Here is a 25859-nt window from a genome sequence, read left to right as displayed (position 1 = left end):
AAAGATGAATGTGTTGAGCTGATATTGCTAAGTAGATGAAGGGCTGATCCTAACAATGAACAACAGAGCCTTTTAATATGTACCACCTTGAAACAGCTGCCATTTCTCATAGCACAATTAGAAAGCTGGTTTATAAATTCAAAGATATAGTCAGTCTATTGGACAAACTCTTTTGTGGACTAGCATCCATTTCCAATAAGGTGAAGGAAATAGTCACAGTCATGGTTGTAGCTAGTCCAAACTGGTCAACTTGCCAAGCATCCAAGGGATTGGAGGTGCCTTGCAGAACTGTTCAAAAGATTTCCAAAGCACATGCCTTTTAACTGTACAAGATGTAAGTTCTGCAAAGTTTATCTGAGGATGATGACCACATGATGAGAGGCAATACACTGAATATATCAGAAAGCCCATTGAACAAATCATACATTGTAATATTAGTAACTGTTTATTGTGTATATTTGTCTATATTCCAAGCTTTTGGCCACTTATAGTAAGTGCTTATTAAATGTTTATTATCATCATTGTTATTATTATTACTATTATTTATGATCTAAAGGAAAAAATTTAAAAAGGTGTTTCATAATCCACTATGTTACCATATTTTATACAATCAAATTTTGGCACCAGCAAGTAAGCATAGAGGAATCACTAGTTAGAATTAATGATTCTCTTCTATTCAGTTATGGTCCCCTATTGCTCTCTTTTATTATTAGCTTACCAACATGCCTCAATTCTTTAAGAAAATATAAGCAGTGAAATGAGTCTGCATGTGTTTCCTAGTCCTTCTTCCATAGAACCCACATATTTTTTCTCTACTTCCTGCTGTCAGAGTCCTTCTCATAAAGAGATATTAGTCTTAAAGCTGATTTTGATTCATGAAAATATTGTATTCAGAAACCAAAAATAATTATACAAGTAAGAACAATAACTTTGTACACACACAATAATAACAGCAGTTTATTTCTGATCACTCGTGTTGCACTTTCTGGAGAAGATCTAATGACAGATTTCTGATGAGCAATTCCATAAGAGAAATTATAGCAAATTATATATGGAGAAATTTTGAAAAACCTGTCTTTGCTTATGCTTATCACCAATAAAGATTAGAGAAGTTCCCAAACAGGAGATAAATATGTATTATATAATTTAAATACTATATAGCATGCTGTCATGTCAAATGGACCTGTTTCATCAGGTACCTCACACTGATCTTAATTCTCTAGCTTAGGATACTCAGTGTGATATAGTCTGGCCAAACGGGGAAATTCAAGAAATGTCTGTTGACGCTGATGAACGTCTATGTCAACATGTGTGATCAAGGGTAAAGAGGCAAGTGTCACGAGAACATCAACAGTGTCATAGAGCAAAAGCTTCCTATAGGATTCCTCAAAGGAAAGCCAAGTTTGAAAAAAACTGAAATACTTCATTAGACTGCCATTTGTCAAGTATATGTGAATTTCTGTCTGCCACCTGTCAGAAACTGAAGATCAGAGACTGGAGAGAGAACAGATATGTATAATCACTGAAATCATGCACTTCCTATGAATATGAGATTTTGGAGGAATCAGAGGGCATGGACATCAAAGAATGGCCAAAATGAAGGCATGAGGACCAGTCGCTTTTAATATAGATTAGTAACTGACTGAATAACACCAAAGAATGTTATAAATGGATTGAACCAGTCAGGAAGGAGCATTCTAATAACCGTCCACAGATACTACCTCTTAGCCCTAAATGGTTTATAATTTTATTAACAACTTGATTAAAGAAATAGAAGGTATAATTTTTAAAATTTAAAATAGCACAAAACCAACAGGGAAAGACAATATTTTTGAAGACAGGAGTTCAATATGGAGAAATGATGGACTGAAGTTTTGATCTAAAAAAACAAGAGTAGAAAAATTTGCAGTATGAGATTTCCAGCTTGAAGGGGAAGGCAAATTAAAATGAATATAACTTATGGGGGTAAAAAGAAGGGAATTATTTACAAATGTGTGGATAAGGATTAAGGAAACTATAAAAGATTTTTAATACCCCCCCCCAAAATAGTAAGGGCTCAAATACTCTCTCTACAACCTAAAAGTGTGAAGAAAGGGGCTGATTATGAAACCACTGATACACAGAAGGATGGATAAAAGAGAGCCATCTAAATGAGAGGAGCTTGAATGGAAGAAACAAGGGAAACAAACACCTTGACCCCACTTTTCTCCCTCCCAATGGTCTCCCAGCAGTGTTCCCCATCTACCAAACTCAACTGAAAATCAGAGAACAAGTAACTGTGTGATGTTATGATGCCTAATGTAGAACCCAGAAATTTGTACTTATTCACAAATATGGTTAATGATTTGAATACATCTCAAGAACTACTAACATCCAGTGAAAACTACTTCAAAAATCAGAAAACTTTTTATGTGAAGGGATATTAAGCATTTTAGGCTTTCTGGGATATACAGTCTGTGCAACTACTCAACTTTGTCTTTGTAGTATTAAAGCAGCTTAAGCAAATGGGTTTGGCTAGACTTGGCCCTCATCAGGCTGGATTTGGCCAACACACTGTAGTTTGCTGATTGATTCCTGATCTACTCTGTGAGAGCCAAATAACCCATGGGGTATTATGCTCTTTAAAGCCCTTGTTTTAAAAAAGAGAATTCCTGAACACCCTCCAATGTTTGAAGGCTTAAACATATACTTCTTCTAAAACTTAAATTAAAACTTTTAAAATATACTGATAATTATATTTATTATCAGTAGTCATGATCAATAGAACTTACAAGCCTTGATAAATTGTTTTGTACCCTGAATCACACCAGAAGTAAAATTTTTACAAAAGTCTCCAAAAAACAGCTCATATCCCAGGAAGATAAATCACTGAGGCAAAATAGGGAATATCAGAATCTTTATTTATATTTACTTTTCATTACATTTGTTTTAAATTTCTACTTTCAAGTAATTTATGATGTACTTTAAAGATCAGTACTGTAGTACATGTAAATACTTATGATTTAAATAAATTATTCAGTTTTTAGAAAGCAGCATTGGCAAAGTAAAGACCTCCAAAAATCCACTTTTCCATAAAAGCAATGAGAACACTGGTAAATAATTGTCAAGTCATTATTTTAAGGGCTCCTGAAATTAACGAAAAGATTGGTTATTCAAGAGAGTTTATTTAAATAGTTAAATTAATTGAGTGAGAATATTAAGCTTTGTGGCATTTTAAGTTGCCCTTCTCCCATCCCATTCCTAGTAGCCTTGAAAAGCAGCCACTTTGGAATGACAGTAACTGTGAAACAGAAGTCTAGCAGCCATAGGAATGGATAGAATGGGTTTGGAGCTCCCCTAAAAATATATCCCCAGAGAACTATCATTATCTGACCCATCTTGGAACTCTCTGCAAAAATCCCATTCTCATGGCTATCGTGATTTCAACTGACTCGGAACTCATTGGACAAGGAAAGCAGAATCTACAGGGCATTTGCCAAAAAAAGTCAGAGGCAGGGGCTTAACATCATAGCTATTGAGGGCATCAGTGCCAGTTGGGGTAATTAAGTGGCAAAAAAATAATTAAAGGCAAATAAGGGGAATGAGATCTCCATAGGGGGTTTTGAAAAGATCTAACATATTTCTGGGAATCTAGAAGGCCAACTGCACATGCAGTGCTGTGCATATACCACAAAAAGACTTGAAAAGGTGCTAATCTCTATCTGTAGCTGACCATGAGGCTCTGTGCAAGCAAGAAGTAAAGACTAAGGCATAATTGTAAACTAGTGAAGCACTGAAAGCCTACTCCAACACACATATTACGTCCTTCAGCAAAGAGTGAGACACTTACTGGTTCAAGGCCTTTAAGGAAATCTCTGTCCCATCATTATCTGACCACTAAGATAATTAAGCAGAGATGACACTTTAGTCACAGCACAAAATGTAGAATACAGATATTATAGAATTTTTCCAGGAAAATAACTGAACACATAAACAGCAACAACAACAGTAACAATGTCTGGGGAAGGAAGCAGAGATAAACTACCAGAATTGCCATGCTATATTATTTAAAATGTCCAAGTTTCAACAAAAAAAATTGTAAGAAACAAGAAGAAACAGAAAAGTATTCAATACATAAGAAAGTAAACAGCCAATAGAAACTGTTCCTGGGGAGCCCAGATATTGTACTTTTAAGTCACAAATTTTAAATTAGTTATCAGACATATGTTCAAATAATGAAATAAAATTACATTTAAAAAACTAGAAGTATGATGATACCATACCAAATAGAAAATATGAATACCCTTGTATTAAACTTATAAAATGAAACCAGATAAAAATATGATAATTAAAATGAAACATTCATTAAAGGGGAATAACAGGGCTCCTGAGTGGGTCAGTTGGTTAAGCATCTGCTTTCATCTCAGGGCATGATCTCAGGGTCCTGTTATCAAGCCCTGCATTGGGCTCCCTGCTCAGAGTCTGCTTCTTCCTCTCCCTCTCCCCCACTGGCTGTGCTCTCTCTCTCTCTCTCAAATAAATAAAACCTTAAAGGGCAATAACATAAGAGCTGATAGAAGAAAAATAAGCAACCTGAAGAAAGGTCAGTTGAAATTATCCAGTCTGAGGAACAGAGAAAAAAATAAAGAAAAATGACCAGAGATTCAGAGACAGTGGGATACCAACGAGTATACAAACATATGTATAATGGGAGTCCCAGAAGAGGAGAAAGAGAGAAAAAGGCAGAATAAATATTTGAAGAATGCCTGAAAATTCCCAAATTTGATGAACAACATTAACCTACACATCCAAGAATCTCAAAACACTCCTAATAGGATAATCTAAAAAAGATCCACACCTAGATACATCACAGTCAAACTGTCAAAAGACAAAGAGAGACTCTTGAAAACAGTAAGAGAAAGAGAAACAAATAAATGAACCATCATGTACAAAAAGTCTTTAATAAGAAGTACAACTGGCTTATCAGAAAACAAGAAGGGCAGAAGGCTGTGGGCTAATATACTCAAAGTGCTGAAAAAAAAAAAGACTGTAAATCAAGAATTCTATATCCAGGAAAATGATCATTCAAAAAAGGGCAATTCTAGAGTTGAAAATATCTGATTTATAAATATTTGATATATAAAATGTATAAGTTTAACAGAAGAATGGAGAAGACAGAGAAAATATTCAGTAAACTTGAAGAGAGATTAAGAGTAATTATCCAACCTATGGAAAAAAATATTTAAAAATCAACAGAGCTTAATTGGTTTATGAAATAATATCAAAAGATCTATTTATTTGTGTAATTGGGAGTCTCAGAAGAAAAGAAGAGAATAAAATATATTTTGAAAAAATAATGGCTTTTTTTTTCAAAATTTGGTGAAAGGCATAAATTTAAAGATTTAAGAACCTTAGCAATCTCCAAACAGGAAAAAAATAAGAGAACCATATCTAGATAGGTCAAGATAAAACTGCACAAAACTAAAGGGGAAAAGAAAAATTTCAAAAGAAGTCAAAGGAGACATTATATAAAGAGAGAAAAATCATTATATCATTTATTTTTCAGAAACTATGGAGCCCAGAAGACAGTGGAAAAATATATTAAGGTGATGAAAGCAAAATGTCAAATAAAAACTGTCAAGCAAGAATTTTATATCCAGCAATAATATCCTTCTAGAATTTGGGGAACATACATTTTCAGACAGAAAGAATATTTGAGAATTTGTTGCTAGCAGACATAAATTAGAAGAAATGCCAAAGGAAGTTCTGAGGCTGAAGAAAAATTATTCCAACTGGAAATTCATAACCTGAGGAAGAATGAAGAGTACTGAAATGGGAAATATAAAGTAAAGATAAATGACTATTCTCTTTTCCTGTAAATGTCTTTAAATTTCATATGACTATTGAAAGTAAAAATTATAGAGGTGCCTGGGTGGCTCAGTTGGTTAAGCGTCTAACTCTTGGTTTTGGCTCAGGGCATGATTTCATGGGTCATGAGATCGAGCCCCATGTTGGGCTTTGTGCTTAGAGGGAAGTCTGCTTGAAGATTCTCTCCCTCTGCCCCTCCTTCCACTTGCATGCACTCACTCCCTCTCTGTGTCTCTAAAATAAATAAATAAATCTTGAAAAAAAAATGAAGTAAAAATTATAATACTATCTCATGGGGTTTATAAGGAATATATAAATAAAACATGTCCATGACATCATAAAGTGAGGGACATTATATGGATTTATACAGTTGCAATATTCTGCATTTTATGTGAAATGACACAATATTAACTCTAAGTTCATTATGAAAAGTTAAAGATACATGTTTTAATCCCTAGAGCAACTACTAAAAAAATGCAAAGAGGTATATTTTAAAAAAACAATAGATAAAGTAGAATTTGGAAAATATTCAAAAACCCAAAAGAGGACAGAAATGTAGAAACAGAAGGACAAAACACGGAGGAGATAAATAGAAAACACATTATAAAATAGGAAAACGAAATCCAACCCTATCAATAATTATTTTAAATACAAATGACTAAACTCTATTAAAAGTCAGAGATTATAAAAATGAATAAAAAATCAAGACCCAGCTATTTGTTATCTTCAAGAAATTCACTTTAAATAGAAAGATACAGATAGGTTGAAAGTAAATAAATGGAAAAGATACACCATATAAACTGTAAGCATAATAAGATTGGAGTAGTTAAACTAACATTAGATAAAATAACTTGAAGACAAAAAGTACTACCAAAAATAAAGAGAGAAACTTCATAATGATAAAAGGATCGAATTATCTGGAAGAAATAACAATCATTAATATGTGCAATCCTACTAACAGGACTTTAAAATACATGACCCAGAAATAAACACATTTAAGGGGAGAAATAAACAACTCCAAAAACAATGTGGGAGATTTTTAAAAAATGATCTCTTAGTAATTGATAGAATAATCAGACAAAAATTCAGTAAAGATAGAGATGATCTAAACAATATGTTCAACATCTTGGTCTAGTGAATGGGCACGGAACATCAAATTTAACAACAAAAGAATAAACATTTTTTTCAAGCACAAATTAAACATTCAATATGATAGATCACATAATGCTTCATGAAACAGGCCACAAAATATACTTAACATAATTGAAATTGTACAAAGAATGTTCTTTGATCACAATAAAATTCAATTAGAAAGCCACAAAAAAAATAAGATATTTAGGGAAAAAAACAAATATATGAAATTTAAACAACAAACTTCTATAACAATCCATAAATCAAAGAAGAAATAATAGGGGAAATCAGGCAATTATGTCAAACTGAATAATGATGAAAATTCAACATATCAACATGAGCTAAAGCAACACTTGAGGGAAAACATATAGCTTTAAATGCTTATATTAGAAAAGAAATAGGTCTACTGGGGGCACCTGAACTGAGTGGCTCAGTCGGTTAAGCATCTGCTTTCAGCTCAGGTCATGATCCCAGGGTCCTGGATTTAGCCCCCTGTCGAGCTCCCTGCTCAGCAGGGAGTCTGCTTCTCCCGCTCCCTCTGCCACTCCCCTTGTTTGTGTTCTCTCTCTCTCTCTCTGTCAAATAAATAAAATCTTAAAAAAGAAAAAGTAAAGAAAATAGGTCTAAAGTCTGGCATAAAAGTCCTGCTTAAGGGGCGCCTGGGTGGCTCAGTCGTTAAGCGTCTGCCTTCGGCTCAGGTCATGGTCCCGGGGTCCTGGAATCGAGCCCCGCATCAGGCTCCCTGCTAGGCGGGAAGCCTGCTTCTCCCTCTCCCACTCCCCCTGCATGTGTTCCCTCTCTCGCTGTCTCTCTCTCCATCAAATAAATAAATAAAATCTTAAAAAAAAAAAAAAAAAAAGTCCTGCTTAAGAGGCTAGAAAAAGAAGGGGAAAAATAAAGGCAAAGTAAGTAAAATGAAGGAAATAATCAAGATAACAGACATTAATGAAATTAAAAAAAACAAACAATAGAGAGTTAATAAAGCCAAAAGTTGTTTTTTGAGAAGCTCAACAAAATAATAAGCTTCTAGCTAGACTGATTAAGAAAAAACATAAAGAACACAAATTACTAATAAAAGGAATGAAAGCACTACTATCACTACAAATCACATTAAAAAGGATTATAAAACAATATTATGATCGACTCTATGTCAAAAAATTATTGACAACATAAATGAAATAGATAAATCCTTATGGGTAGAGAGGGACAGTTTAACAAAACTGGCATTAAATGAAATTGAAAATATGTACTAGCTTATGCTTAATAAGTAAGTCAACCATCGAAAGCTTTTCAAAACAAAACAAAACAAAACAAAAAAACCACAAAATAAAACAAAACTCCAGGACCAGGGGAGAAAGTGACTGAGAAGTCCATGAAAGAACTTCGTGATGATAATACTTCATATCTTGACAGAGGCTTGAGTTATACAGCATTTGTCAAAACTCACCGAATGTATACCTAAATTTGTGCATTTCATTGACTATAAGCTTTACATTAAAAACTGCAAAAATATCAAATCCTAGTTAATGTTATGAATGCTAAAGTATTTAGGGAGAAAGGGAAATCTGTAGTTTTTAAAAAGTAAGATGAGTTGATGAAGAGTTAAAGGGATGACAAATGACTATATATGTGATAAAACAATAGTAAAGTGTTAATTTCAAACACAAGAAAGTTTACTGTTTACTACAAAAGTCTTTCAATCTTACTTTATATTTGTTATTTTTCATAATAAAGTGATAGGAAATATTTTGGAGTTCCAAACTATTAGACTATGCGAAATTTCTCATGTAAAGATTTGAAGAACCAATAAGCAATAGAATCTTAATATAATTATGAAACTACTGGAAAAAGAAATTATATTCAATGTAATTCCACTATGAAATGAGAAACCAGTATTCTGGTTCTGGAAGGAATGTTTTCAAACTTCTTTTCTAATGGGTCAGGACTAAAAACTGATTTCTATTCAGAGCCTTCTCCATTTTTCTCACTTAACTTCTTCCTCCCTTAAACCATTTCCTCACTTAGACTGAGCCACAAATCCAGGGTGTGCCTTCTGTGCCAGCATCACAAATTTCCTTAAGCAAATTTCCATTTTTTTTTATTTGTTTTGTTTTGTTTTAGAGAGAGTGCAAGCAGGGGAGGGGCACAGGGAGAGGGAGAGAGAAAGAATCTCAAGCAGACTCCACGCTCAGCAGGGAGCCCAATGTGGGCCTCTATCTCATGACCCTGAGATCATGACCTGAGCTGAAATCAAGAGTCACATGCTTAACCAACTGAGCGACCCAGGCACCCCAAAAATGTCCATTTTTAAAGATAAAAACACAAGCAAAATGTTCTGCCTCGGTTTCTACCAGTTCCCAATGTTCCAGGGGCTTCAAAGTGTCCTAAGAAACTTGATAAATGTTTAGCAACTCTTTCTCCTGTTCTTCAAATTGGACCCCACTACAAAAATTGCTAGAACAAATATACAACTAAAAAAAGTGGACAAATGAATAAATAAATACAACTTAGCCCAAAACACAACTCATCCCTTTACAAACTCAGCTGCCCTCCAGTGTCAATGAGCAGTCAGGTAGCCTGCCTGGATCTCGGTCTGTTATGAACTGAGTCTAATCCTGACATCCTGGCTGTCCTCAAACCCATAGACTAAATAGAAATCTTTTTGTTCAAAGTTAAGTAAACATAAAATGTCAACAGGTAACCCATGAAAAAGAATTATGCAGTACAGAAGTGTCAATTCTTCCCATGACTAGACTTAGACCATCACAGAAAAGGAAAATTGCTTTAATTATTTTTTTGCTTTCTATTGTCACTGTAAGAGCATATTGCTCTGAGTATTTTCATCTTCACATTCTCTTGCAGCTGACACAAAATAAATTTAAATATCTTTTGAATGGATGGATGGATGGATGAAGGGAGGAATGGATGGATGGATGGATGGATGGAGGAAGGGAGGAATGGATGATGGAGGGATGGATAGATGAATGGAGGGAGGGAGGGAGAGATGGAGGAACGGAGGGATGGATGGATGGATGGATGGATGGATGGATGGATGAATTAATAAATGAAATTCTCTTATTTAAAAAGGTGACTTTAAGGTGATATGAAAATGAATATTAACAAATTAAATCACCATTTGAATCTGGAATTCACTAATTGATACTGAAGAAAATAAAATAAACAACCCAAAGGACATTCTTCAAAACTATTTGTAACATGAAGAAAAAGTGAACAGAAATTTAGAATTAGAGAGAGAATATAATGGATTAGAGTTTCTAGAGTTTATAAAAGACATTAGAGTTAAAATGAAAAGTGGCATTAAAGGTAGATCAAGGAGAGGAGACTTACACTTAGAAATATCCTGGTAAGATATTAATAAGTGTATCCTCAGCATTTATATTACATTATGTTATATATATTTATATATCTTATACTGCTTTTTTTTTTCACTTTATTAGAAGGTACACTCCAGGAAAGCTGGAATTTTTAAATGTTTCATTCACTGCTATATCTCCCACCACCCAAAATCCTATTCGATAGATAGTATATATACAATATTTATTTATGGAATGAATTATCTAATTTTTAATTAATTTTTTGAAAAACATCCAGCCTAGGATTGAGAGATAATGGTAGTAGTGTGTGGATCAGGAAGGAGCCAAGTATATATTCAACAAAGCAATTAAAACCAAGTTGGTCTCAGTTTCTTCTCTGCAACAAATGCTATTGTTTTTTTAAAAAAAGCAATATAGTTTTAAAAATGTTTTATGATCCTAAGATTGCACTAATAAGACATCTTTTATACACAAAAGTAACAGAAACAAATCTCAAGTGTTTGCAAAGTCTAAGAAATTATAGCTCATAAAAATTGTTTAAAAGAGTGCTTTTGATAACTTAGACATTTTCTCAAATTTAGAGTTCAGGAAAGAAAAGGCAGTTACAAAAAAAACTTACTAGTAATTTAAAAATCAACCAGAGTCATAGAATTACATGAATCAGAGGACAACCACTGTGGAGAAAAAGAAGTGAGGCTAAGAAGTCAAAATAGTGTATTGAAATCCACTAGGAGAAATATTAAATGTGAAAGTAGCCTAGGATAAAGAATATACATACATATATGTATGTATACACTATATATATATATATATATATATATATATATATATATATATATGCTATATATAGTGTGTACATATATATTACATATGTTTATAGATAGATGGAGTGTGTGTGTTATTGCTTTTAGTTACAGAATACTCAGGACTTTTATAGGTGGAGAAGGGTAGTAAGGAAGCACAAGGAAGAAAATAGCAGTTTTCTGAAGCCCATTAGCAGCTGTCTTCCTTCTGATATGAAAGATGTCAGGCAACCTGGAAAGGTTCTGTCAGGTACCATATTCTCTATCCTATTCCAAATCTACCAGTGCCTTTTGTTTTATATTTAATGTCTAATTAGACATTTCTTTTTTGCCAAGATTCCTCAAAATGGTGCTTACCTGCATATCGATTATGAATTGCCCTTAACTTATCTTGGGTTTCCTTGGAAAGCCAAATCTGAAATAATGAGCTATGTGTAGGTAGTTTATTTATGAGGGAATCTCGGAGAGTAGGAATGAGAGATGAGAGAGGAAAAAAAAAAAGGAGGAAAAAAAAAAACAATACAAGAGTGCATGTTTGCTCCCACCCACCTCCCTACCCCCCCCCCCCCGTCAGCCCATGAAGGACAGATGGAGCTCAGTTCTGAACAGAACTTTCAGAGGAACATAGAAAATAACTCACAGTAGCATTACAGAGGATAGACCAGAATTATCTATGTATCAGCCCTGTTTCCCATTGATCAGGAGATGCCCTTGGGGGCATTAACTCCTTGACATCTCTCGGTTTCACAGGCTGGTTGCTCCTACGAGCTTCTGTAAAATTAGAGAAGCCCAGGCAGAAAGTGAAAGACATGGAGATGCCAGGTCGTCATTTGAGCAAGTCACTGTCAGCATGAGGTGGGTGGAAGGCTCAAGGAACTGTCTGTCACAACCATGGCTGCGATCAGAGGTAGGACCAAGGGGATGTTACTCAGGCCACAGAGGAACCTGCTATTCCTTTGATAGATCTTCTAAGATCTACAAGCTTTGCAGCCCATGATTAACTCCTTTCCATCCTCTTACCTAGCCCCAGTGACTAGGACCTCCTATGGAAATAGTGATTTATGTTTCTGCTTATATGGAAGGACAGTTTAGACAAAGCAAAGCAGTTATTGATGAGGGCAATAAGGGTATTAAGGATAAATAAATTTGTGTGTGTGTGTGTGTGTGTGATGTGCACCCTTTGTACACCACAGGCAAAATTCTTTAAAAGATAACCGCTCCTTTTTAAAAATATATAGGAATTTGTATGCTAAAGCTCAAAACAATCCCATTATTTAAAAAAAAAATTATAGGAAGAAACTTTATAATACAACAAAAGTAGAAATTTTCATGTAGTTTAAGTTGTCACTTCTGTCTTATACTTTAACTTCCATATTCTTGAGTTCATTATTGACTCAATGTGTGCTGGCATACTACTATGCCAATCATTTGCCTATTTGCCCACAGCCCCCTCCCCACCCTTCTGTGCTTGTCTGTGTATTAAAGAAGGCTAGAAGTCCTCAAGCTACATTTCTCAGTCTAAAGCCAGATGTCTTCCTGATGAGTTCTACTAATAGAAGATACTAGTAGGAGATAAGACAGCAGGAAAGGCAAGCTTCTTCCTCTGGCTCCAACACTGGCTGCCATCGGCAACTGCCCTCAGTAGCTATAGTAACAGCAGGGATGGGTTCATTCTAGACTCAAGCAGACTGGGCACAGGTAGCCTCTTTTCCTTGGTTTCAGCCTTGGTCCAGGTAGCCCTCCTTTGGCAGCCCTCCTTCAGCCAAGTGCAACAGCATCTCCAACAGGCAGCGGGAGGGACAGGCTTGTTAACTCCAGCTTCCAATCTCTCAGTCTCACCCCTTTGGTATCTTTGCTCCTCTAACCCTCTTTCCTTCTCCTGTTTGCTATTCCAGCCTTTCCAATACTCATCAACAGTTCTTTATATAAAATTCTCTCTGTTGGATATATCTACAGTGAACTTTTGTTTTCCTAAGTGGATCCTGAATAATACATGTATCTTTGACTAATTCTTAGTTCAAATAGGTTGTTGGGGTTTTTTTGCCCTAGAACACTGTAGATATTGTTCCAGAATATTTTGTCATTTTGTTTTATGGAAGCAGAAACCTGAGATTAGCATGACTTGTACTACACTGCAGGTATTCTGCTTGTTTTGTTTGCTTTTTTGCAGCAGGCAGCCTAAGACTTCTCCTATTCACTCCCCTTGTGTTCCCCCTCTCCCTTCACCAGTGTCAGGCCTGCTTCTCAGTTTTGAAGGCTCTCACCACCTTCTCCAGCACCCTCCACTCCATCTTTACAGGCACACAGGAAACAGCCTTAATAATTCTCTTGCACTTGTAATTCTATTTGCCGTTGCCTATCTAAGGACCTTAACCCACGCAGTAGGAAATGCGATTTAGTCAATCCTGTGGCTGATTGGAAACTGAATTAAACAGAAACACATTGGAGCCAGGGAGATCAACAAGAAGGCTTTTCTTAAAAATGTGTTCTAAATAGTCATTTATCAAATTTAGAAATTGTTAGTAAGACTTTTATTTTCAGAATTCCAAAAGTAAATTTCTTTAAAAAAAATAGGGAATATGGACAAAAGGAGCGCATGTTCAGAATAGAGCAATCAGGATAATGAAGAGATGAAAGCACATTATGAGCAAGTGAATGGAATGAAGAAAATACTGAGAAGGACCTGAGTAGTTAAAGAACTGGTACACACAATGGGGACTTGGCTTCATTGCATTAGGATCAATCAATATTAAGGTACAAGGAGACAAATTTCAACTTGCTAAAAGACAAGCTTTTACAATATATTTACAGAGCAAATAGCCCTTTTGTGGGATATTCAAACAAGGACTTGACCACCTGGTAAGGATGTGGTAGAAGTACTTGGTGGATGGCTGGAGTCTAACACTTTTGAGATTGCTCTAATGCTGAGTTAGTTGAATCTATACCAACTTCAGTAAAACAGAATAATGCACTCTTAAACACCTGACTTTTTAATTTTCTTTTCCTAAGATCATTCTAACATGCATGGTGCTGTCAACAGGACATGCCTGCAAGAAAGCACACTCTATGAATATGCCTGTTTACTGTGTGTCTGTGAGGGTATAAATCCACACCTCAGTGGAGAAGAACATATGGAGCCCAAAGAAAGGAAGAAAATATATTGGTTTAAAAACAACTAATTAAAACTGGTGACTAGACCAGAAATATCTTCCACCTTTACACTAAAACATTTCAAATTAGTTTCTAATTGATATAAAGTAGAAAACTTAAAAATAGTCTTATTTCTCTAGGAGTTGCTCTGGGTGTTGTTGCCATGAAAATGATGGGTTAGATGAAAGTGGCACAGAACATACTGGCATAAGTTTTATTAACGCACCTTTAAATTTCAGTGCACGTGTCCTGTGCCTGATTTATAGGTCTCCTCTTACATTTCTCAAAACTACTTGAAGCTAAAAGTAAAGACCTATTAATCCATACTCAGGTCCCTTTAAAGAAGACATAAATGTAGCCTAATTACTCGATGAGTTGATATTTATTAAAAGCCCAGTGTGTGATGACATTGTGGATAAGCATTTGATTGCTTATCTCTGGCTATGGCATCACCTTTTTAGTTACCTAACCTAGAAAACTCAGTTATATTTAACTCTTTTCTCTCCTTTTCAACATAATTAATCTGATTCTAACATGTTAATTCTACTTCCTAAATAGATTCCAAAACTCATCTGGCTCTCCAGCCCCACATCTACTTTCCCAATTCAGGGTTTATTACTTCCTCACTGCATTATTAAAGTGGCCTTCTATCTGGATATCCTGTCCCTCAACGATTACCTTGCCAGTCAACTATCCACATTATTACCAAAATTATCTAATTATCCCACTATTACATTTGAAAGCCTTCAATGGCTTCCCAGTGTCTCACAATGAAAGTAAATTTTCACAAAGCCCGCTTGCAAAATGAGGGTTTAGACTATATTATTTCTCAGTCCCTTCCATCTCTGATATGCTATGAATTTATGCTTTTCAGTAAATGCTGACTAAATGATGAGCAATTCCTAGACAACACTGTACTTAAATAAACATGTCTATAGCCATGTGGTAATTTTCCTAAATTACTGAACTGCTTTTGATATCTGTGCCTGTTATCTATTTATGTATATACTACTAATACAAAGAAAAAATAGCAGGTGAATTTAAAAGAATGTTCAACATCACTGAAATTATATTAGAAATAGATTGTTTTTAATAATTGCCTCTGATTTTAAAATCCTCATGCTTCATTTTAGAAACTTAAAAGGAAGAATAGTGATAGTAAAAATTACCAATAATACCACCATTAGGAGATAATCAATGCTGATATTTCAGATTATTTTTTCCACCTCCCTTTTTTAATGCACAAATGAATTCTTTAAAAATAAAAATTCTATGGCATATACAATTTGTTACTTATGTAGTATGAGTATTATCCTATGTCATTAAACATTTTTTTGGAAAATGTGCTTTTAGGAGATACACAATTTATTTAGCCATTATCTTACTGTTGTTCATTTTAAACATTAATTAATTAATCTTTAACTATATCCCTAATTATCTCATGTAGTGATGAATTCTTCCAGATAGTGTACTAACCATGTAAGGAAATGTTTATCTCACCAACATCTTGCAACCACTGTGCATTATCTTTTTAAGAGATTTTTTAGGAGATTATTTTTGCCGTTTTGAACCTAGGTTTAATTTTCACTACTTGGGTAATTGGACATTTTTTCTTATGGATACTTGTCATTTGTTTTGCTTCTATTATAAGTTGTCTATTCATGTACTTGGCCCATTTGTCCATAGGGGTATGAAATATTTGCCAGCAGGTTTCAACACACATGGGGAAAAAGATATATTCATGGAATGTGCCTTTGAACCTGCATTCAAAAGAACTCAGACAGAGGTTAGTGGTGAATAAAGCAATTGCTTTTGCTTAATGACACAGGTGGGGAAAGAGTTTGTGGAACATGTTTTTCTTGAAAATAAGATATCTGTGGCTCTCAATATACGTGTACATACAAATCAGCTTCAAAAGTGCTTTCATAGAGGAGCTGCTGGAAACGTAGTATAAATATCTGCCTTTTGTATCACAACAGTTCTTTGGAAGGGCATATATAATAGTTCTTTCAGACCTAAATTTAGGAGCTGATAAGTAAAATATCAGAGAAGCTAGAAACTTCAGAGTCATCCTTGACATGTCCCCTATCTAATTGCTAACCAATTCCTGTTCATTTTTCCTGAGTGTCAATCCAATAGTCTGCTGAATCCATCCCCTTCCACTGTCTTACTTAACTCAAGCCTTGTCACATCTCACCAGGACTGTTGTAGCACCTTCTAAGTGTCTAAAGTCTGTCTAAATTTGCTTTCAATTAGTATCTAGTCTTAGAGTTCTATCAAAGTTAAATCAATAGTTAAGTACCATTTTTTCCCTCTTAAAGTAGTAAAAGCACATCAGAAAAAAAAGTATATGATTAAAAAAGCAAGGAGGAAATAATATTCTCTTGTCCTATCTAACCGTCTGAGATAAAAACTAAAATTTCTGACTTCCAGGGGAGATGGCAGAGTAAGAAGATCCTAAGCTCACCTTCTCCCACAGACACAACTAGATAATACCTACGCCAGTGTAAATAACCCAGAAAATGACTGAAGACTGGCAGAACAGATTCTTCACAGCTAAATGTAGAGCAGTGGCCACACTGAAGAGGGTAGGAAGGGCAGAGACACAGTCAGGAACTAAATGGACCCTTATGACTCTCCATGGGAGGGAGGGATGTTGTAGTCCTGAAGAGATGAAAAAACAGACCCTCACATCAAGCACCCCAGGGACAGAGTAATGGAAAGCAATCAAGCTGAACACCAGAAAAATAATAATAATAAAAAATGAAAATAGGGAACTCAATGACACATCAAGCATAATAACATTTGCATTATACAGATTCCAAAAGGAGAAGAGACAGAAAAGTGGGCAGAAAAACTTATTTGAAGAAATAACAGCTGAAAACTTCATGAATCTGGGGGAGGAAAAAGATACCCAGATCTAGGAGGTATAGAGATCCCCCAACAAAATCAACCCAAGGAGGTTAATACCAAGACATACAGTAATTAAAATGGCAAAAGATAGTGATAAAAAGAGAATTTTAAAAACAGCAAGAGAAAACAGTTACATACAAGAGACCCCATAAGGCTATCAGCTGATTTTTTTAGCAGAAAATTTACAGGCCAGAGGGAGTGTGGCATGATATAGTCAAAGTGCTGAAAGAAAAGACTTGCAACAAAGAATACTCTATCTGGCAAGGCTATCATTCAGAATAGAAAGAGAGATAAAGGGTTTCTCAGACAAACAAAAGTTAAAGGAATTCATCACCACTAAACCAGCCCTATAAGAAATGTTAAAGGGGACTCCTTGAGTGGAAAAGAAAGACCATAAGCAAGAGTAAGAAAGTAGGAAACACAAAAGCAGTAAAAATTAGTGTATCTATAAAAATCAGTCAAGGGACTCACAAAAGAAAAGGATGGAAAGTATGACACCATATTCCTAAAATGGGGGGGGGGAGGACACATAAAGAATGGGTTCAAACTTAAGTAACCATCAACTTAATATAGACTGCTATATGCATAAGATGTTATATATAAACCTAATGTTAACCACAAATCAAAACCAGTAATAGATATGCAAAAAAATAAAAAGAAAGGGATCCAAGTATATCACTAACAAAAGCCAGCAAACTATGAAAGAAGAAAGCAAAAGAAGAAAGGAACCAAGAAGAACTACAAAAACCACCATAAAACAGGTAACAAAATGACCATAAGTACATACCCTATCAATAAATACTTTGAATGTAAATGGACTAAATGCTCCAATCAAAAGACACAGGGTTACAGAATGGATAAAAATGCAAGACCCATGTATATATGGTGCTTAGAAGAGATTTATTTCAGATCTAAAGACATGCAGATTGAAAGTGAAGGGATGAAAAAGCAGTATCATGCAAATGGAAGTGAAGGGAAAGCCAGGGTAGAAATACTTAGATCAGACAAAATAGACTTTAAAGCAAAGGCTGTAATAAGAGACAAAGAAGGATGCTATATAATCCTGCTGTACAATCCAAGAAGATATGTTTGTAAATATTCATGCACTCAACATAGGAGCACCCAAATACATAAAGCAGCTAATAATAAACATAAAGGAAATAATCAATAGTAATACAATAATAGTAGGGGACTTTAAAACCCCACTTACATCCAAACAGAAAATCAACAAGGAAACAGTGGCTTTGAATGATACATTGGACCAGCTGAATCTAACAGATATATTCAGAACATTCCATCCTAAAACAGCAGAATACACATTCTTTTCAAGTGCACATGGAACATTCTCCAGAAAAGAGATCACATGTTAGGCCACAAAACAAGTCTCAACAAATTGAAAAAACCGAAGTCATACCACACACCTTTATTGACCACAACGCTCTGAAACAAGAAATCAACCACAAGAAAAAATCTGGAAAGAACACAAATACACAGAAGTTAAATAACATGCTACTAAACAATGAATGGGTCAACCAGGAAATCAAAGAGGAAATAAAAAAATACATGGGGACAAATGAAAATGAAAATGCAATGGTCCAAAACCTTTGGGATGCAGCAAAAGCTGTTCTACAGGGAAGTTTATAGTAATACAGGCCTCCCTCAAGAAGCAAGAAAAATCTCAAATAAACAACCTAGCCCTACAACTAAAGGAGTTAGAAAAAGAAGAAAAAACAAAACCCAAAACCAGTAGAAGGAAGGAATTAATAATATTACAACAGAAATAAACAAAATAGAAACTAAGAAAACAATAGAACAGATCAATGAAACCAGGAGGTGGTTCTTTGAAAAGATCAACAAAATTGATAAACCTTTAGCCAGACTCTGGCTAAAGGGACAGAGAGAGAGGACTCAAACAAAAAGAGAAATGAAAAAGGAAAAATAACAACTAACAACACAGAAAGTCAAAGGATTATAAGAGAATATTATGAAATTACATGCCAACAAATTGAGCAACCTAGAAGAAATGGATAAATTCCTAGAAACATAACCTACCAAAACTGAAACAGAAAGAAATAGAAAATTTGAACAGACTGATTACTAGCAATGAAATTGAAAGAGTAATCAAAAAACTCCCAAGAAATACAAGTACAGGACCAGATGGCTTCACAGGTAAATTCTACCAAACATTTAAAGAAGAATTAATGCCTAGTCTTCTCAAATCACTCCAAAAAATAAAAGAGGAAAGAAAGCTTCCAAATTCATTCTGATAAACTTTGAATGTAAATGGACTAAATGCTCCAATCAAAAGACACAGGGTTACAGAATGGATAAAAATGCAAGACCCATGTATATATGGTGCTTAGAAGAGATTTATGCAGATAAAGACACTACCAAAAAAGAAAACTACAGGCCAATATCTCTGATGAACATAGATGCAAAAATCTTCAACAAAATATTAGCAAACCACATACAACAACACATTAAAAAAATCATTCACTACAATCAAGTGGGATTTATTCCTGGGATGCAATGGTGGTTCGATATTCACAAATCATCATGATACATCACCTCAACAAGAGAAAGGATAAAAACCATATGATCATTTCAGTAGATGAAGAAAAAACATTTGACAAAGTACAATATCCATTCATAATAAAAACCCTCCACAAAGTAAGTTTAGAGGGAACATACCTCAACATAATAAAGGCCATATATGAAAAACCCATAGCTAATATTATACTCAATGAGGAAAAAAACCGAGAGCTTTTCCCCTAAGGTCAGGAGCAAGACAAGGAGGTCCACTCTCACCATTTTTATTCAATATAGTACTGGATGTCCTAGCCACAACAATCAGACAAGAAAAAGAAATAAAAGGCATCCAAATTGGTGAAGAAGAAGCAAACTCTCACTATTTGCAGATGACATGACATTATATATAGAAAACCCTAACAACTCCACCAGAAGACTACTAGAACTGATAAATGAATTAAGTAAGGTTGCATGATACAAAATCAATATACAGAAATCCATTGCATTTCTATACACTAAAAATAAAATAACAAGAACACCTGGGTGGATCAGTCAGTTGGGCATCTGCCTTCAACTCAGGTCACGATCCCAGGGTCCTGGGTTCAAGTCCCATGGTGGGCTTCTTACTCAGAGGGGAGCCTGCTTCTCCCTCTGCCTCCCCCTTCTTGTGCTCAGCCCCCCTCTCTTTCTCTCTGACAAACAAATAAAATCTTAAAATAAATAAATAAAATAAAATAGCAGAAAGAGAAATTATGAAAATAATCCCATTTACAATCACACCAAAAATAATTAAATACCTAGAAATAAACTTAACCAAGGATGTGTATTCTGAAAACTATAAAACACTGATGAAAGAAATTGAACATAATACAAATGGAAAGATATTCCATGCTCATGGATTGGAAGAACAAATATTGTTAAAATGTCCATACTATCCAAAGCAATCTACACACTGAATGCAATCTCTATCAAAATACCAACAGTATTTTTCACAGAACTAGAATAAATAATCCTAAAATTTGTATGGAACCACAAAAGACCCCAAATAGCCAAGGCAATCTTAGAAAAGAATAAAACTGGAGGCATCACAATCTCAGATTTCTAAATACACTACAAAGCTGCAGTAATCAAAACAGTATGATACTAGCACAAAAACAGACCTGCAGATCAATGCAACAGAATGGAGTGCCCAGAAATAAATCCACAATTATATGGTTAGTTAATCTACAACAAAGGAGGCAAGAAAATGCAATGGAAAAAAGACAGTCTCTTTAACAAATGGTGTTGGGAAAACTGGACAGCAACATGCAAAAGAATGAAACTGGACCACTTTCTTACACCATACACAAAAATAAACTCAAAACTGACTAAGGCCCTAAATATGAAACCTTTAGCCATAAAGCCATAAAAATCCTAGAAGAGGGCACAGGCAGTAATTTCTCTGACATTGGCCATAGCAACATTTTTCTAGATATATCTCCTGAGGCAATGGAAATAAAAGCAAAAATAAACTATTGAGACATTAAAACAAAAAGCTCTGCACAGCAAAGGGAACAATCAACAAAACTAAAAAGACAACCTACTGAATGGGAGGAGATATTTGCAAGTGACATATCCAATAAAGGGTTAATATCCAATATAATAGAGAATATATACAAATCAAGACCAAAATAACCCCTCAAATAATCCAGTTAAAAATGGGCAGAGGACACGAACAGACATTTCTCCAAACAAGACATAGGGATGGCCAATAGACAGATATAAAAATGCTCATCATCACTAATCATCAGGGAAATGAAATGAAAATCAAAACCACAATGAGATACCACCTCACACTTGTCAGAATGGATAAAGTCAAAAACACAAGAAACGACAAATGTTGGTGAGGACACAGAGAAAAAAGAACCCTCGTGCCCTGTAGGTAGGCACTGCAAACTGGTGCAGTCATGGTGAAAAACAGTATGAAGGTCCTCAAAAAAATTAAAAATAGAATTATCATATGATCCAACAATTGCATAGTGGGTATTTACCCAAAGAATATGAGAACACTAATTCGAAAAGACATGCACCCCCATGTTTACTGCAGCATAATTTACAATAGCCCAATTATGGAAGCAGCCCAAGTGTCCATTGATAGATGAATGGATAAAGAAGTTATGGGAAACACACACAGACAAACACACACAGACAGACAGACAGACACACACACACACACACACACACACACACACACACACACACACACACGCAGGAATATTACTCAGCCATTAAAAAGAATGAAATCTTGCCATTTGCAACAACATGGATGGATCTAGAGAGTATAATGCTAAATAAGTCAGTCAGAGAAAGACAAATACTATATGATTTCACTCATATGTGGAATTTAACAAAACAAATGAACATGGGAAAAAAAGACAAACCAAAAAAACCCAGACTCTTAACTATAGAGGACAAACTAATGGTTACCAGAGGGGAGGGAGGTGGGGGAATGGGTTCAATAGGTGATGGGGATTAAGGAGTGCATTTGTCATGATGAGCACCAAGTGATGTATGGAATTGTTGAATCATTATATTATACACCTGAAACTAATATAACACTGTATGTTAACTATGCCGGAATTAAAAAAAAGAAAACAAAAAACTAAAATTTCTGCATATATTCTTTCAGTCTTTCCACTTAAACAAAAATGGAATCACTGTGTACATGTGTATGATCTATTTTATTCACGGAGCCATTTTTTAATTGCAAATACCTTTTTATGTTCTTAAACATTTTTCTGCAACATAATTTTTAAGTGGCTGCATGGTATGCCATTGTATGGACATTCAGGTCACTTTTAATATTTCATTATTACAAGCAATGCCACAGTAAACATCATTGTAATTAAATCTTTTCTTTTAATACTTTAAAACATCACTTTACTGTTTTCTTCCATGCAATGTTGCTGTGGAGAAATCTGATATTGATTTCATTCTTCTTTCCTTTTAGGTGAACTGCTGTTCCTGTCTGGAAGGTAGCAGAATTTCCTTTTTGTTTTTGATATTCTCTGTATGGGGTTTTCCTTATTCCTCTTGGTTGTTTCTCTATAAGCCCTTCCCATTCTAAGGTCTTTCATTTTTCAAAAATCCTGAGACCTTTTTCTCCATTATTTCTTTAAATATTTCATCCTAGTTTTCTTTTTCTCTTCTAAGATTTCTTGTATCCAGACAATGTAACTTCTACTTCTAGACTGTGTAACTTTTAGCTTTTCTATGTGCTACCTCTTCATTCTTTTCTGTGGCCTTCCAGAGGAGTTTCTCAATCTGGTCTTTTAACTCATTCCTGGTTCTACTTCTGAATTACATAAACATTTTTAATTACACTTATTTCAAATTAGTCAACCATATATTCTAAAAATTTACTTTCAGAAGATATATGTTTTCCAGTTTGGTCTGCATCCTGCTAAGAAGTTGAACAATACAGTAGCCTGTTTCTTGGTCATTTATATCATTTAATCTTTGTAATTAAATCTTTTCTTTTAATACTTTAAAACATTACTGTTTTCTTCCATGCAATGTTGCTGTGGAGAAATCTGAGCAAGACAGTGGGAGAAAAGATTAAGAACAAAAATTAAACCTTCTGTTTGTGCATATATGTGTTTACTGCCATATTCAGTTATATGCTGTGTCTCCAGTTAGAGTCACTCACCCTTCCCCGTGTCCAGCCAGTACCACACACAACCACTACCACACACACAACTGCCTACCGTGGTTTCATTGATTTCCTCACAGTTTTGTGGCATTGTGTATTCCTAAAGTCTGTTTCCCATTTATTCATAATGTCTCTAGGATTGAGTTGAGGCAGTGAGATCTAAAGACCTTCTGGTTTGCCATTTTGGTACAAACCAAAGGCTCATATCAAAATATTTATTCATATTCATACCAATTCCGTTCAGATAAATCCCTAGAACTAGGGACGAATGCTGTGGTATAGCATACCTAAAAATTTAAGGCTTTGATATGTTTGCCAAACTGCCCAGAGTTATAAATAGAAAAACATACAGTTTTGGTAATTCACATCCAATCTTATTTGAACAACCTTTTTTTTCCTCACAAACAGTCTGTTATGAACTTGTGTATATCATATCCAACCACATGGGATAGCTTGTCACATGAGGAACCCACCTCTTCCCTATATCTGCCTCTGTTTCTTAGTATGGGGTTGCCTTTGTTCTTTTCTGGGCTCCAACTCAAATATCACCTCTTCTGTGGACCCCTCCCCCAAGTCCCCAGGGTCAGTCCCCCATATATATATATATATATATATATATATATATATATATATATATAGTATTTTGTTCATACCTCTATTACAGCACAGTATATTTTAATTATTTATTTTTGTGCCTGTATGTACCTCTAAACTGTAAAGTTCTTTTGGATAGACGTTCTACTTTAATTATCTTTTTATTGCCAGAGGCTTGTGACTGGCACCATGTTAGGTAATCAGTCAATATTTGCAGGACTAATGAACGAGTCTTCAAATGACCAGCAGAACCTGAACGAGCTGTGCAAAACACTTTAAGCACGTTCTTTCAGTCTTCAAAACTATTTGTATTACCATCTCCACTTTATAGATGAGAAAACTGCAGCTCAGGGAGGGTAAGCAGCCAGTCCAATGGAGAGCTGGGATTTGAATCCCTACCTAATTCCAGAGTCGAGGATCAAGGTACCATAGCATAAGGGTAAACAGGTTCCTACCCATCAGGTTAGGTTGAGACTTAATCACTAGGATCTTATGGTTCCTGCTGATTCTCTGTTTTGGTGCATGGAGAAAATCAGAAAGATTATTCAGTAAAGAGGCTCATTTTTTTCTTTCTGAAGTCATTCTTTCTAACCTAATGTAATCCAGTATTTGAGAGGCATCACCTTCACCATTCAGTTATTTCAAAATAAACCTGAAACTAGAAGGATTAAATTATGTCAACTGTGAGAAATAACCCAAATAGTTAAAAGAACAGCCAAACAGTTATAAGAACAGCCACAGGGGTGTCTGGGTGGCTCAGTCAGTTAAGCTTCTGACTTCAGCTGGGGTCATGACCTCAGGGTCCTGGGATTGAGCCCAGCTTTGGGCTGCAAACTCAGTGGGGAGTCTGCTTGAGATTCTCTCTCTCCCTCTGCCTCCACTCATGTTCTCTATCTTTCTTTCCCTCTCAAAATAAATAAAATCTTTAAAAGAAATAAAAAATCAAAGAACAGCCATAAAAACATTCATCGGCCTTCAACATGGCACAACCCATACCTTTGTAAAGCAGTTCCATCTCAGGAGCTCCTAAGCTTGCATAGGCTTTTACTAGTACTTCCTGATAATGGAATGGTGTAGGGAGAGAGCAGGAGGGTAGTGCCGAAAGAGGCAAGCAAACGCACAAACATGACTTGAGGTACTGGGCTGAGGTATGAATATGTGCTGCTTAATTTCTAGACTTAAGAAATTTTAAGCATATAATTAATGACATATATGATGAAAAGCTTACTGATTCTTCCATCTTTATGAAAAACTCGACAGGTGCAGCCTGGGAACCCATGTTGAATTATATAATTTTATGCCTCTGGTAGATACACATGGTTGAAGAATGACTATATGATGCCAAGTAGCCCTGAGAGGTCAAGTTTTCAACTGTCTTCATCATCTACTACCTGGCAGTCAACCAGGCTTATGAAGTGGAATGGATCACCCATGCCCCAGTCTGCTCTGACATGCTCTGGTTATTTGGGCACGGAGACATAGTCCAAGGTAAATGTCACTGATATGTATTCCCCTAAAGCAGAATAAAAACAAAGGCAGAGCTTATTGATTTTTAAAAATTAATTTCTTTCTGCCAGACTTCATTTAGGCCCATTGCCTATTTTCTTTGAGAACACCTGGGCAAGCAGAAATTTCCATTGCTGATTTAGAACATGGGAAAACTAAACTATAAAGAGCCAATTTTTTCTTGTCATTCAATACAGGGGGGAAAGGATCTTTAAGAGGGGCATAGTAAGAACACAAATTGCTAAGAGGAGTAAGGAACATATCCAGGAAAATACCTCAGAGGTACAAGAACTTTGATCACATTCTGATGTTTTCCCTTCTGAAATTAGAGATTCTTAATGTTGGAAGATGATTTCTTTT

This window comes from Halichoerus grypus, chromosome 5, assembly GCF_964656455.1.
Source record: "Halichoerus grypus chromosome 5, mHalGry1.hap1.1, whole genome shotgun sequence".
NCBI classification, from domain to species: Eukaryota; Metazoa; Chordata; class Mammalia; order Carnivora; family Phocidae; genus Halichoerus; species Halichoerus grypus.
This window is presented reverse-complemented; position numbering follows the sequence as displayed.